This window comes from Mytilus trossulus, chromosome 10 (assembly GCF_036588685.1).
Source record: "Mytilus trossulus isolate FHL-02 chromosome 10, PNRI_Mtr1.1.1.hap1, whole genome shotgun sequence".
Taxonomy (NCBI): Eukaryota; Metazoa; Mollusca; class Bivalvia; order Mytilida; family Mytilidae; genus Mytilus; species Mytilus trossulus.
Genome location: NC_086382.1, coordinates 10,516,996 through 10,527,656, shown reverse-complemented (window position 1 = coordinate 10,527,656; position 10,661 = coordinate 10,516,996). Strand labels below are relative to the sequence as shown.

General features: G+C 37.4%; 8 non-coding genes across 8 annotated transcripts; all 8 read right to left on the bottom strand.

Annotated features, from left to right (window-relative positions):
* Nucleotides 1–5,348: 5,348 nt before the first annotated feature.
* On the bottom strand, nucleotides 5,349–5,421 carry Trnaf-gaa (transfer RNA phenylalanine (anticodon GAA)). Its single transcript has one exon. It is a non-coding gene; the product is annotated as a tRNA-Phe (tRNA).
* Nucleotides 5,422–6,036: 615 nt separating this feature from the next.
* Nucleotides 6,037–6,109, bottom strand: Trnaf-gaa (transfer RNA phenylalanine (anticodon GAA)). The gene has a single exon. It is a non-coding gene; the product is annotated as a tRNA-Phe (tRNA).
* Nucleotides 6,110–6,724: 615 nt separating this feature from the next.
* Trnaf-gaa (transfer RNA phenylalanine (anticodon GAA)) lies at nucleotides 6,725–6,797 on the bottom strand. Its single transcript has one exon. It is a non-coding gene; the product is annotated as a tRNA-Phe (tRNA).
* Nucleotides 6,798–7,412: 615 nt separating this feature from the next.
* Nucleotides 7,413–7,485, bottom strand: Trnaf-gaa (transfer RNA phenylalanine (anticodon GAA)). Its single transcript has one exon. It is a non-coding gene; the product is annotated as a tRNA-Phe (tRNA).
* A 615-nt stretch (nucleotides 7,486–8,100) lies between these two features.
* On the bottom strand, nucleotides 8,101–8,173 carry Trnaf-gaa (transfer RNA phenylalanine (anticodon GAA)). The gene has a single exon. It is a non-coding gene; the product is annotated as a tRNA-Phe (tRNA).
* A 615-nt stretch (nucleotides 8,174–8,788) lies between these two features.
* Nucleotides 8,789–8,861, bottom strand: Trnaf-gaa (transfer RNA phenylalanine (anticodon GAA)). The gene has a single exon. It is a non-coding gene; the product is annotated as a tRNA-Phe (tRNA).
* A 615-nt stretch (nucleotides 8,862–9,476) lies between these two features.
* On the bottom strand, nucleotides 9,477–9,549 carry Trnaf-gaa (transfer RNA phenylalanine (anticodon GAA)). The gene has a single exon. It is a non-coding gene; the product is annotated as a tRNA-Phe (tRNA).
* Nucleotides 9,550–10,164: 615 nt separating this feature from the next.
* On the bottom strand, nucleotides 10,165–10,237 carry Trnaf-gaa (transfer RNA phenylalanine (anticodon GAA)). The gene has a single exon. It is a non-coding gene; the product is annotated as a tRNA-Phe (tRNA).
* Between the last annotated feature and the right edge of the window lie 424 nt (nucleotides 10,238–10,661).

The window sequence follows — 10,661 nt, the reverse complement described above, 5'->3', positions numbered from 1 at the left end:
GATATAATTACATGAAACTGAAAGTGCATGTGCATGTGCAAATTAAGAAATTATTTTCTGGGGTTGAAAATTGTATGCATGGATGGCTAAGGATTAAATTTAGAAATAGTTATAGATACCAGTATAGTTTCAAACACGTGTTCTTAGAATATTTTTCATTCATTTCTATGTGAAAAGTCCGTGTATATTAACATTAAGATTTTAGCTTTAATAAAAGAAAGGGAAAACAAAAGACGTTTTCTTCTTCCAAGAAGAGAAGAAAACAGTTACTCTTTCGTCGACGTTATCTGTCAACATCCGTGATTGACTTGACATCATAAAGGATCATCGCCAACGTTACCAAGTTAGATTAACGAACAGTTGATCATTATAAAAAAGACATCACCGTTCAGCTGGTAAATGTGTGTTTTCTTCTCTCGTATCATGTGCACTGTTTCTGCCAATCTGACATGCCATTCGTATAGTTACAATCTAGTCATTCTATGGAGAAAAGTTTCTTTGGATTATCTTGCAAAAGTGGTGAGTAGCAAAAAATATCCTGCCCAGCCGCCGGATTGTTCCGTGCCGGAACCGGGATTGAACCGGGGGCCTTAGATCTTCAGTCTAACGCTCTCCAACTGAGCTATTCGGCTGACATGGATTGTTCGGCAATTAGGTGCATTTATAGCAACTGAGCTGTGAGACCAATGATATAATTACATGAAACTGAAAGTGCATGTGCATGTGCAAATTAAGAAAATTATTTTCTGGGTTGAAAATTGTATGCATGGATGGCTAAGGATTAAATTTAGAAATAGTTATAGATACCAGTATAGTTTCAAACACGTGTTCTTAGAATATTTTTCATTCATTTCTATGTGAAAAAGTCCGTGTATATTAACATTAAGATTTTAGCTTTAATAAAAGAAAGGAAAACAAAAGACGTTTTCTTCTTCCAAGAAGAGAAGAAAACAGTTACTCTTTCGTCGACGTTATCTGTCAACATCCGTGATTGACTTGAACAATCATAAAGGATCATCGCCCCACGTTACCAAGTTAGATTAACGAACCAGTTGATCATTATAAAGACATCACCGTTCAGCTGGTAAATGTGTGTTTTCTTCTCTCGTATCATGTGCACTGTTTCTGCAATCTGACATGCATTCGTATAGTTACATCTAGTCATTCTATGGAGAAAAGTTTCTTTGGATTATCTTGCAAAAGTGGTGAGTAGCAAAAAATATCCTGCCAGCCGCCGGATTGTTCCGTGCCGGAACCGGGATTGAACCGGGGCCTTTAGATCTTCAGTCTAACGCTCTCCCAACTGAGCTATTCCGGCTGACATGGATTGTTCGGCAATTAGGTGCATTTTATAGCAACTGAGCTGTGAGACCAATGATATAATTACATGAAACTGAAAGTGCCTGTGCATGTGCAAATAAGAAAATTATTTTCTGGGTGAAAATTGTATGCATGGATGGCTAAGGATTAAATTTAGAAATAGTTATAGATACCAGTATAGTTTCAAACACGTGTTCTTAGAATATTTTTCATTCATTTCTATGTGAAAAAGTCCGTGTATATTAACATTAAGATTTTAGCTTTAATAAAAGAAAGGAAACCAAAAAGACGTTTTCTTCTTCCAAGAAGAGAAGAAAACAGTTACTCTTTCGTCGACGTTATCTGTCAACATCCGTGATTGACTTGACATCATAAAGGATCATCGCCAACGTTACCAAGTTAGATTAACGAACAGTTGATCATTATAAAGACATCACCGTTCAGCTGGTAATGTGTGTTTTCTTCTCTCGTATCATGTGCACTGTTTCTGCAATCTGACATGCCATCGTATAGTTACATCTAGTCATTCTATGGAGAAAAGTTTCTTTGGATTATCTTGCAAAAGTGGTGAGTAGCAAAAAATATCCTGCCAGCCGCCGGATTGTTCCGTGCCGGAACCCGGATTGAACCGGGGGCCTTTAGATCTTCAGTCTAACCGCTCTCCAACTGAGCTATTCCGGCTGACATGGATTGTTCGGCAATTAGGTGCATTTATAGCAACTGAGCTGTGAAGACCAATGATATAATTACATGAAACTGAAAGTGCATGTGCATGTGCAAATTAAGAAAATTATTTTCTGGGGTTGAAAATTGTATGCATGGATGCTAAGGATTAAATTTAGAAATAGTTATAGATACCAGTATAGTTTCAAACACGTGTTCTTAGAATATTTTTCATTCATTTCTATGTGAAAAAGTCGTGTATATAACATTAAGATTTTAGCTTTAATAAAAGAAAGGGAAAAACAAAAGACGTTTTCTTCTTCAAGAAGAGAAGAAAACAGTTACTCTTTCGTCGACGTTATCTGTCAACATCCGTGATTGACTTGACATCATAAAGGATCATCGCCAACGTTACCAAGTTAGATTAACGAACAGTTGATCATTATAAAGACATCACCGTTCAGCTGGTAAATGTGTGTTTTCTTCTCTCGTATCATGTGCACTGTTTCTGCAATCTGACATGCCATTCGTATAGTTACATCTAGTCATTCTATGGAGAAAAGTTTCTTTGGATTATCTTGCAAAAGTGGTGAGTAGCAAAAAATATCCTGCCAGCCGCCGGATTGTTCGTGCCGGAACCCGGATTGAACGGGGGCCTTTAGATCTTCAGTCTAACGCTCTCCCAACTGAGCTATTCGGCTGACATGATTGTTCGGCAATTAGGTGCATTTATAGCAACTGAGCTGTGAGACCAATGATATAATTACATGAAACTGAAAGTGCATGTGCATGTGCAAATTAAGAAATTATTTTTCTGGGGTTGAAAATTGTATGCATGGATGGCTAAGGATTAAATTAGAAATAGTTATAGATACCAGTATAGTTTCAAACACGTGTTCTTAGAATATTTTTCATTCATTTCTATGTGAAAAAGTCCGTGTATATTAAACATTAAGATTTTAGCTTTAATAAAGAAAGGGAAAACAAAGACGTTTTCTTCTTCCAAGAAGAGAAGAAACAGTTACTCTTCGTCGACGTTATCTGTCAACATCCGTGATTGACTTGACATCATAAAGGATCATCGCCAACGTTACCAAGTTAGATTAACGAACAGTTGATCATTATAAAGACATCACCGTTCAGCTGGTAAATGTGTGTTTTCTTCTCTCGTATCATGTGCACTGTTTCTGCAATCTGACATGCCAATCGTATAGTTACATCTAGTCATTCTATGGAGAAAAGTTCTTTGGATTATCTTGCAAAAGTGGTGAGTAGCAAAAAAATATCCTGCCAGCCGCCGGATTGTTCCGTGCCGGAACCCGGATTGAACCGGGGGCCTTTAGATCTTCAGTCTAACGCTCTCCCAACTGAGCTATTCCGGCTGACATGGATTGTTCGGCAATTAGGTGCATTTATAGCAACTGAGCTGTGAGACCAATGATATAATTACATGAAACTGAAAGTGCATGTGCATGTGCAAAATTAAGAAAATTATTTTCTGGGGTTGAAAATTGTATGCATGGATGGCTAAGGATTAAATTTAGAAATAGTTATAGATACCAGTATAGTTTCAAACACGTGTTCTTAGAATATTTTTCATTCATTTCTATGTGAAAACAGTCCGTGTATATTAACATTAAGATTTTAGCTTTAATAAAAGAAAGGGAAAACAAAAGACGTTTTTTCTTCCAAGAAGAGAAGAAAACAGTTACTCTTTCGTCGACGTTATCTGTCAACATCCGTGATTGACTTGACATCATAAAGGATCATCGCCAACGTTACCAAGTTAGATTAACGAACAGTTGATCATTATAAAGACATCACCGTTCAGCTGGTAAATGTGTGTTTTCTTCTCTCGTATCATGTGCACTGTTTCTGCAATCTGACATGCCATTCGTATAGTTACATCTAGTCATTCTATGGAGAAAAGTTTCTTTGGATTATCTTGCAAAAGTGGTGAGTAGCAAAAATATCCTGCCAGCCGCCGGATTGTTCCGTGCCGGAACCCGGGATTGAACCGGGGCCTTTAGATCTTCAGTCTAACGCTCTCCAACTGAGCTATTCCGGCTGACATGGATTGTTCGGCAATTAGGTGCATTTATAGCAACCTGAGCTGTGAGACCAATGATATAATTACATGAAACTGAAAGTGCATGTGCATGTGCAAATTAGAAAATTATTTTCTGGGGTTGAAAATTGTATGCATGGATGGCTAAGGATTAAATTTAGAAATAGTTATAGATACCAGTATAGTTTCAAACACGTGTTCTTAGAATATTTTTCATTCATTTCTATGTGAAAAAGTCCGTGTATATTAACATTAAGATTTTAGCTTTAATAAAAGAAGGGAAAACAAAAGACGTTTTCTTCTCCAAGAAGAGAAGAAAACAGTTACTCTTTCGTCGACGTTATCTGTCAACATCCGTGATTGACTTGACATCATAAAGGATCATCGCCAACGTTACCAAAGTTAGATTAACGAACAGTTGATCATTATAAAGACATCACCGTTCAGCTGGTAAATGTGTGTTTTCTTCTCTCGTATCATGTGCACTGTTTCTGCAATCTGACATGCCATTCGTATAGTTACATCTAGTCATTCTATGGAGAAAAGTTTCTTTGGATTATCTTGCAAAAGTGGTGAGTAGCAAAAAATATCCTGCCAGCCGCCGGATTGTTCCGTGCCGGAACCCGGGATTGAACCGGGGCCTTTAGATCTTCAGTCTAACGCTCTCCCAACTGAGCTATTCCGGCTGACATGGATTGTTCGGCAATTAGGTGCATTTATAGCAACTGAGCTGTGAGACCAATGATATAATTACATGAAACTGAAAGTGCATGTGCATGTGCAAATTAAGAAAATTATTTTCTGGGTTGAAAATTGTATGCATGGATGGCTAAGGATTAAATTTAGAATAGTTATAGATACCAGTATAGTTTCAAACACGTGTTCTTAGAATATTTTTCATTCATTTCTATGTGAAAAAGTCCGTGTATATTAACATTAAGATTTTAGCTTTAATAAAAGAAGGGAAACAAAGACGTTTTCTTCTTCCAAGAAGAGAAGAAAACAGTTACTCTTTCGTCGACGTTATCTGTCCAACATCCGTGATTGACTTGACATCATAAAGGATCATCGCCAACGTTACCAAGTTAGATTAACGAACAGTTGATCATTATTAAGACATCACCGTTCAGCTGGTAAATGTGTGTTTTCTTCTCTCGTATCATGTGCACTGTTTCTGCAATCTGACATGCCATTCGTATAGTTACATCTAGTCATTCTATGGAGAAAAGTTTCTTTGGATTATCTTGCAAAAGTGGTGAGTAGCAAAAAATATCCTGCCAGCCGCCGGATTGTTCCGTGCCGGAACCCGGGATTGAACCGGGGGCCTTTAGATCTTCAGTCTAACGCTCTCCCAACTGAGCTATTCCGGCTGACATGGATTGTTCGGCAATTAGGTGCATTTATAGCAACTGAGCTGTGAGACCAATGATATAATTACATGAAACTGAAAGTGCATGTGCATGTGCAAATTAAGAAAATTATTTTCTGGGGTTGAAAATTGTATGCATGGATGGCTAAGGATTAAATTTAGAAATAGTTATAGATACCAGTATAGTTTCAAACACGTGTTCTTAGAATATTTTTCATTCATTTCTATGTGAAAAAGTCCGTGTATATTAACATTAAGATTTTAGCTTTAATAAAAGAAAGGGAAAACAAAAGACGTTTTCTTCTTCCAAGAAGAGAAGAAAACAGTTACTCTTTCGTCGACGTTATCTGTCAACATCCGTGATTGACTTGACATCATAAAGGATCATCGCCAACGTTACCAAGTTAGATTAACGAACAGTTGATCATTATAAAGACATCACCGTTCAGCTGGTAAATGTGTGTTTTCTTCTCTCGTATCATGTGCACTGTTTCTGCAATCTGACATGCCATTCGTATAGTTACATCTAGTCATTCTATGGAGAAAAGTTTCTTTGGATTATCTTGCAAAAGTGGTGAGTAGCAAAAAATATCCTGCCAGCCGCCGGATTGTTCCGTGCCGGAACCCGGGATTGAACCGGGGGCCTTTAGATCTTCAGTCTAACGCTCTCCCAACTGAGCTATTCCGGCTGACATGGATTGTTCGGCAATTAGGTGCATTTATAGCAACTGAGCTGTGAGACCAATGATATAATTACATGAAACTGAAAGTGCATGTGCATGTGCAAATTAAGAAAATTATTTTCTGGGGTTGAAAATTGTATGCATGGATGGCTAAGGATTAAATTTAGAAATAGTTATAGATACCAGTATAGTTTCAAACACGTGTTCTTAGAATATTTTTCATTCATTTCTATGTGAAAAAGTCCGTGTATATTAACATTAAGATTTTAGCTTTAATAAAAGAAAGGGAAAACAAAAGACGTTTTCTTCTTCCAAGAAGAGAAGAAAACAGTTACTCTTTCGTCGACGTTATCTGTCAACATCCGTGATTGACTTGACATCATAAAGGATCATCGCCAACGTTACCAAGTTAGATTAACGAACAGTTGATCATTATAAAGACATCACCGTTCAGCTGGTAAATGTGTGTTTTCTTCTCTCGTATCATGTGCACTGTTTCTGCAATCTGACATGCCATTCGTATAGTTACATCTAGTCATTCTATGGAGAAAAGTTTCTTTGGATTATCTTGCAAAAGTGGTGAGTAGCAAAAAATATCCTGCCAGCCGCCGGATTGTTCCGTGCCGGAACCCGGGATTGAACCGGGGGCCTTTAGATCTTCAGTCTAACGCTCTCCCAACTGAGCTATTCCGGCTGACATGGATTGTTCGGCAATTAGGTGCATTTATAGCAACTGAGCTGTGAGACCAATGATATAATTACATGAAACTGAAAGTGCATGTGCATGTGCAAATTAAGAAAATTATTTTCTGGGGTTGAAAATTGTATGCATGGATGGCTAAGGATTAAATTTAGAAATAGTTATAGATACCAGTATAGTTTCAAACACGTGTTCTTAGAATATTTTTCATTCATTTCTATGTGAAAAAGTCCGTGTATATTAACATTAAGATTTTAGCTTTAATAAAAGAAAGGGAAAACAAAAGACGTTTTCTTCTTCCAAGAAGAGAAGAAAACAGTTACTCTTTCGTCGACGTTATCTGTCAACATCCGTGATTGACTTGACATCATAAAGGATCATCGCCAACGTTACCAAGTTAGATTAACGAACAGTTGATCATTATAAAGACATCACCGTTCAGCTGGTAAATGTGTGTTTTCTTCTCTCGTATCATGTGCACTGTTTCTGCAATCTGACATGCCATTCGTATAGTTACATCTAGTCATTCTATGGAGAAAAGTTTCTTTGGATTATCTTGCAAAAGTGGTGAGTAGCAAAAAATATCCTGCCAGCCGCCGGATTGTTCCGTGCCGGAACCCGGGATTGAACCGGGGGCCTTTAGATCTTCAGTCTAACGCTCTCCCAACTGAGCTATTCCGGCTGACATGGATTGTTCGGCAATTAGGTGCATTTATAGCAACTGAGCTGTGAGACCAATGATATAATTACATGAAACTGAAAGTGCATGTGCATGTGCAAATTAAGAAAATTATTTTCTGGGGTTGAAAATTGTATGCATGGATGGCTAAGGATTAAATTTAGAAATAGTTATAGATACCAGTATAGTTTCAAACACGTGTTCTTAGAATATTTTTCATTCATTTCTATGTGAAAAAGTCCGTGTATATTAACATTAAGATTTTAGCTTTAATAAAAGAAAGGGAAAACAAAAGACGTTTTCTTCTTCCAAGAAGAGAAGAAAACAGTTACTCTTTCGTCGACGTTATCTGTCAACATCCGTGATTGACTTGACATCATAAAGGATCATCGCCAACGTTACCAAGTTAGATTAACGAACAGTTGATCATTATAAAGACATCACCGTTCAGCTGGTAAATGTGTGTTTTCTTCTCTCGTATCATGTGCACTGTTTCTGCAATCTGACATGCCATTCGTATAGTTACATCTAGTCATTCTATGGAGAAAAGTTTCTTTGGATTATCTTGCAAAAGTGGTGAGTAGCAAAAAATATCCTGCCAGCCGCCGGATTGTTCCGTGCCGGAACCCGGGATTGAACCGGGGGCCTTTAGATCTTCAGTCTAACGCTCTCCCAACTGAGCTATTCCGGCTGACATGGATTGTTCGGCAATTAGGTGCATTTATAGCAACTGAGCTGTGAGACCAATGATATAATTACATGAAACTGAAAGTGCATGTGCATGTGCAAATTAAGAAAATTATTTTCTGGGGTTGAAAATTGTATGCATGGATGGCTAAGGATTAAATTTAGAAATAGTTATAGATACCAGTATAGTTTCAAACACGTGTTCTTAGAATATTTTTCATTCATTTCTATGTGAAAAAGTCCGTGTATATTAACATTAAGATTTTAGCTTTAATAAAAGAAAGGGAAAACAAAAGACGTTTTCTTCTTCCAAGAAGAGAAGAAAACAGTTACTCTTTCGTCGACGTTATCTGTCAACATCCGTGATTGACTTGACATCATAAAGGATCATCGCCAACGTTACCAAGTTAGATTAACGAACAGTTGATCATTATAAAGACATCACCGTTCAGCTGGTAAATGTGTGTTTTCTTCTCTCGTATCATGTGCACTGTTTCTGCAATCTGACATGCCATTCGTATAGTTACATCTAGTCATTCTATGGAGAAAAGTTTCTTTGGATTATCTTGCAAAAGTGGTGAGTAGCAAAAAATATCCTGCCAGCCGCCGGATTGTTCCGTGCCGGAACCCGGGATTGAACCGGGGGCCTTTAGATCTTCAGTCTAACGCTCTCCCAACTGAGCTATTCCGGCTGACATGGATTGTTCGGCAATTAGGTGCATTTATAGCAACTGAGCTGTGAGACCAATGATATAATTACATGAAACTGAAAGTGCATGTGCATGTGCAAATTAAGAAAATTATTTTCTGGGGTTGAAAATTGTATGCATGGATGGCTAAGGATTAAATTTAGAAATAGTTATAGATACCAGTATAGTTTCAAACACGTGTTCTTAGAATATTTTTCATTCATTTCTATGTGAAAAAGTCCGTGTATATTAACATTAAGATTTTAGCTTTAATAAAAGAAAGGGAAAACAAAAGACGTTTTCTTCTTCCAAGAAGAGAAGAAAACAGTTACTCTTTCGTCGACGTTATCTGTCAACATCCGTGATTGACTTGACATCATAAAGGATCATCGCCAACGTTACCAAGTTAGATTAACGAACAGTTGATCATTATAAAGACATCACCGTTCAGCTGGTAAATGTGTGTTTTCTTCTCTCGTATCATGTGCACTGTTTCTGCAATCTGACATGCCATTCGTATAGTTACATCTAGTCATTCTATGGAGAAAAGTTTCTTTGGATTATCTTGCAAAAGTGGTGAGTAGCAAAAAATATCCTGCCAGCCGCCGGATTGTTCCGTGCCGGAACCCGGGATTGAACCGGGGGCCTTTAGATCTTCAGTCTAACGCTCTCCCAACTGAGCTATTCCGGCTGACATGGATTGTTCGGCAATTAGGTGCATTTATAGCAACTGAGCTGTGAGACCAATGATATAATTACATGAAACTGAAAGTGCATGTGCATGTGCAAATTAAGAAAATTATTTTCTGGGGTTGAAAATTGTATGCATGGATGGCTAAGGATTAAATTTAGAAATAGTTATAGATACCAGTATAGTTTCAAACACGTGTTCTTAGAATATTTTTCATTCATTTCTATGTGAAAAAGTCCGTGTATATTAACATTAAGATTTTAGCTTTAATAAAAGAAAGGGAAAACAAAAGACGTTTTCTTCTTCCAAGAAGAGAAGAAAACAGTTACTCTTTCGTCGACGTTATCTGTCAACATCCGTGATTGACTTGACATCATAAAGGATCATCGCCAACGTTACCAAGTTAGATTAACGAACAGTTGATCATTATAAAGACATCACCGTTCAGCTGGTAAATGTGTGTTTTCTTCTCTCGTATCATGTGCACTGTTTCTGCAATCTGACATGCCATTCGTATAGTTACATCTAGTCATTCTATGGAGAAAAGTTTCTTTGGATTATCTTGCAAAAGTGGTGAGTAGCAAAAAATATCCTGCCAGCCGCCGGATTGTTCCGTGCCGGAACCCGGGATTGAACCGGGGGCCTTTAGATCTTCAGTCTAACGCTCTCCCAACTGAGCTATTCCGGCTGACATGGATTGTTCGGCAATTAGGTGCATTTATAGCAACTGAGCTGTGAGACCAATGATATAATTACATGAAACTGAAAGTGCATGTGCATGTGCAAATTAAGAAAATTATTTTCTGGGGTTGAAAATTGTATGCATGGATGGCTAAGGATTAAATTTAGAAATAGTTATAGATACCAGTATAGTTTCAAACACGTGTTCTTAGAATATTTTTCATTCATTTCTATGTGAAAAAGTCCGTGTATATTAACATTAAGATTTTAGCTTTAATAAAAGAAAGGGAAAACAAAAGACGTTTTCTTCTTCCAAGAAGAGAAGAAAACAGTTACTCTTTCGTCGACGTTATCTGTCAACATCCGTGATTGACTTGACATCATAAAGGATCATCGCCAACGTTACCAAGTTAGATTAACGAACAGTTGAT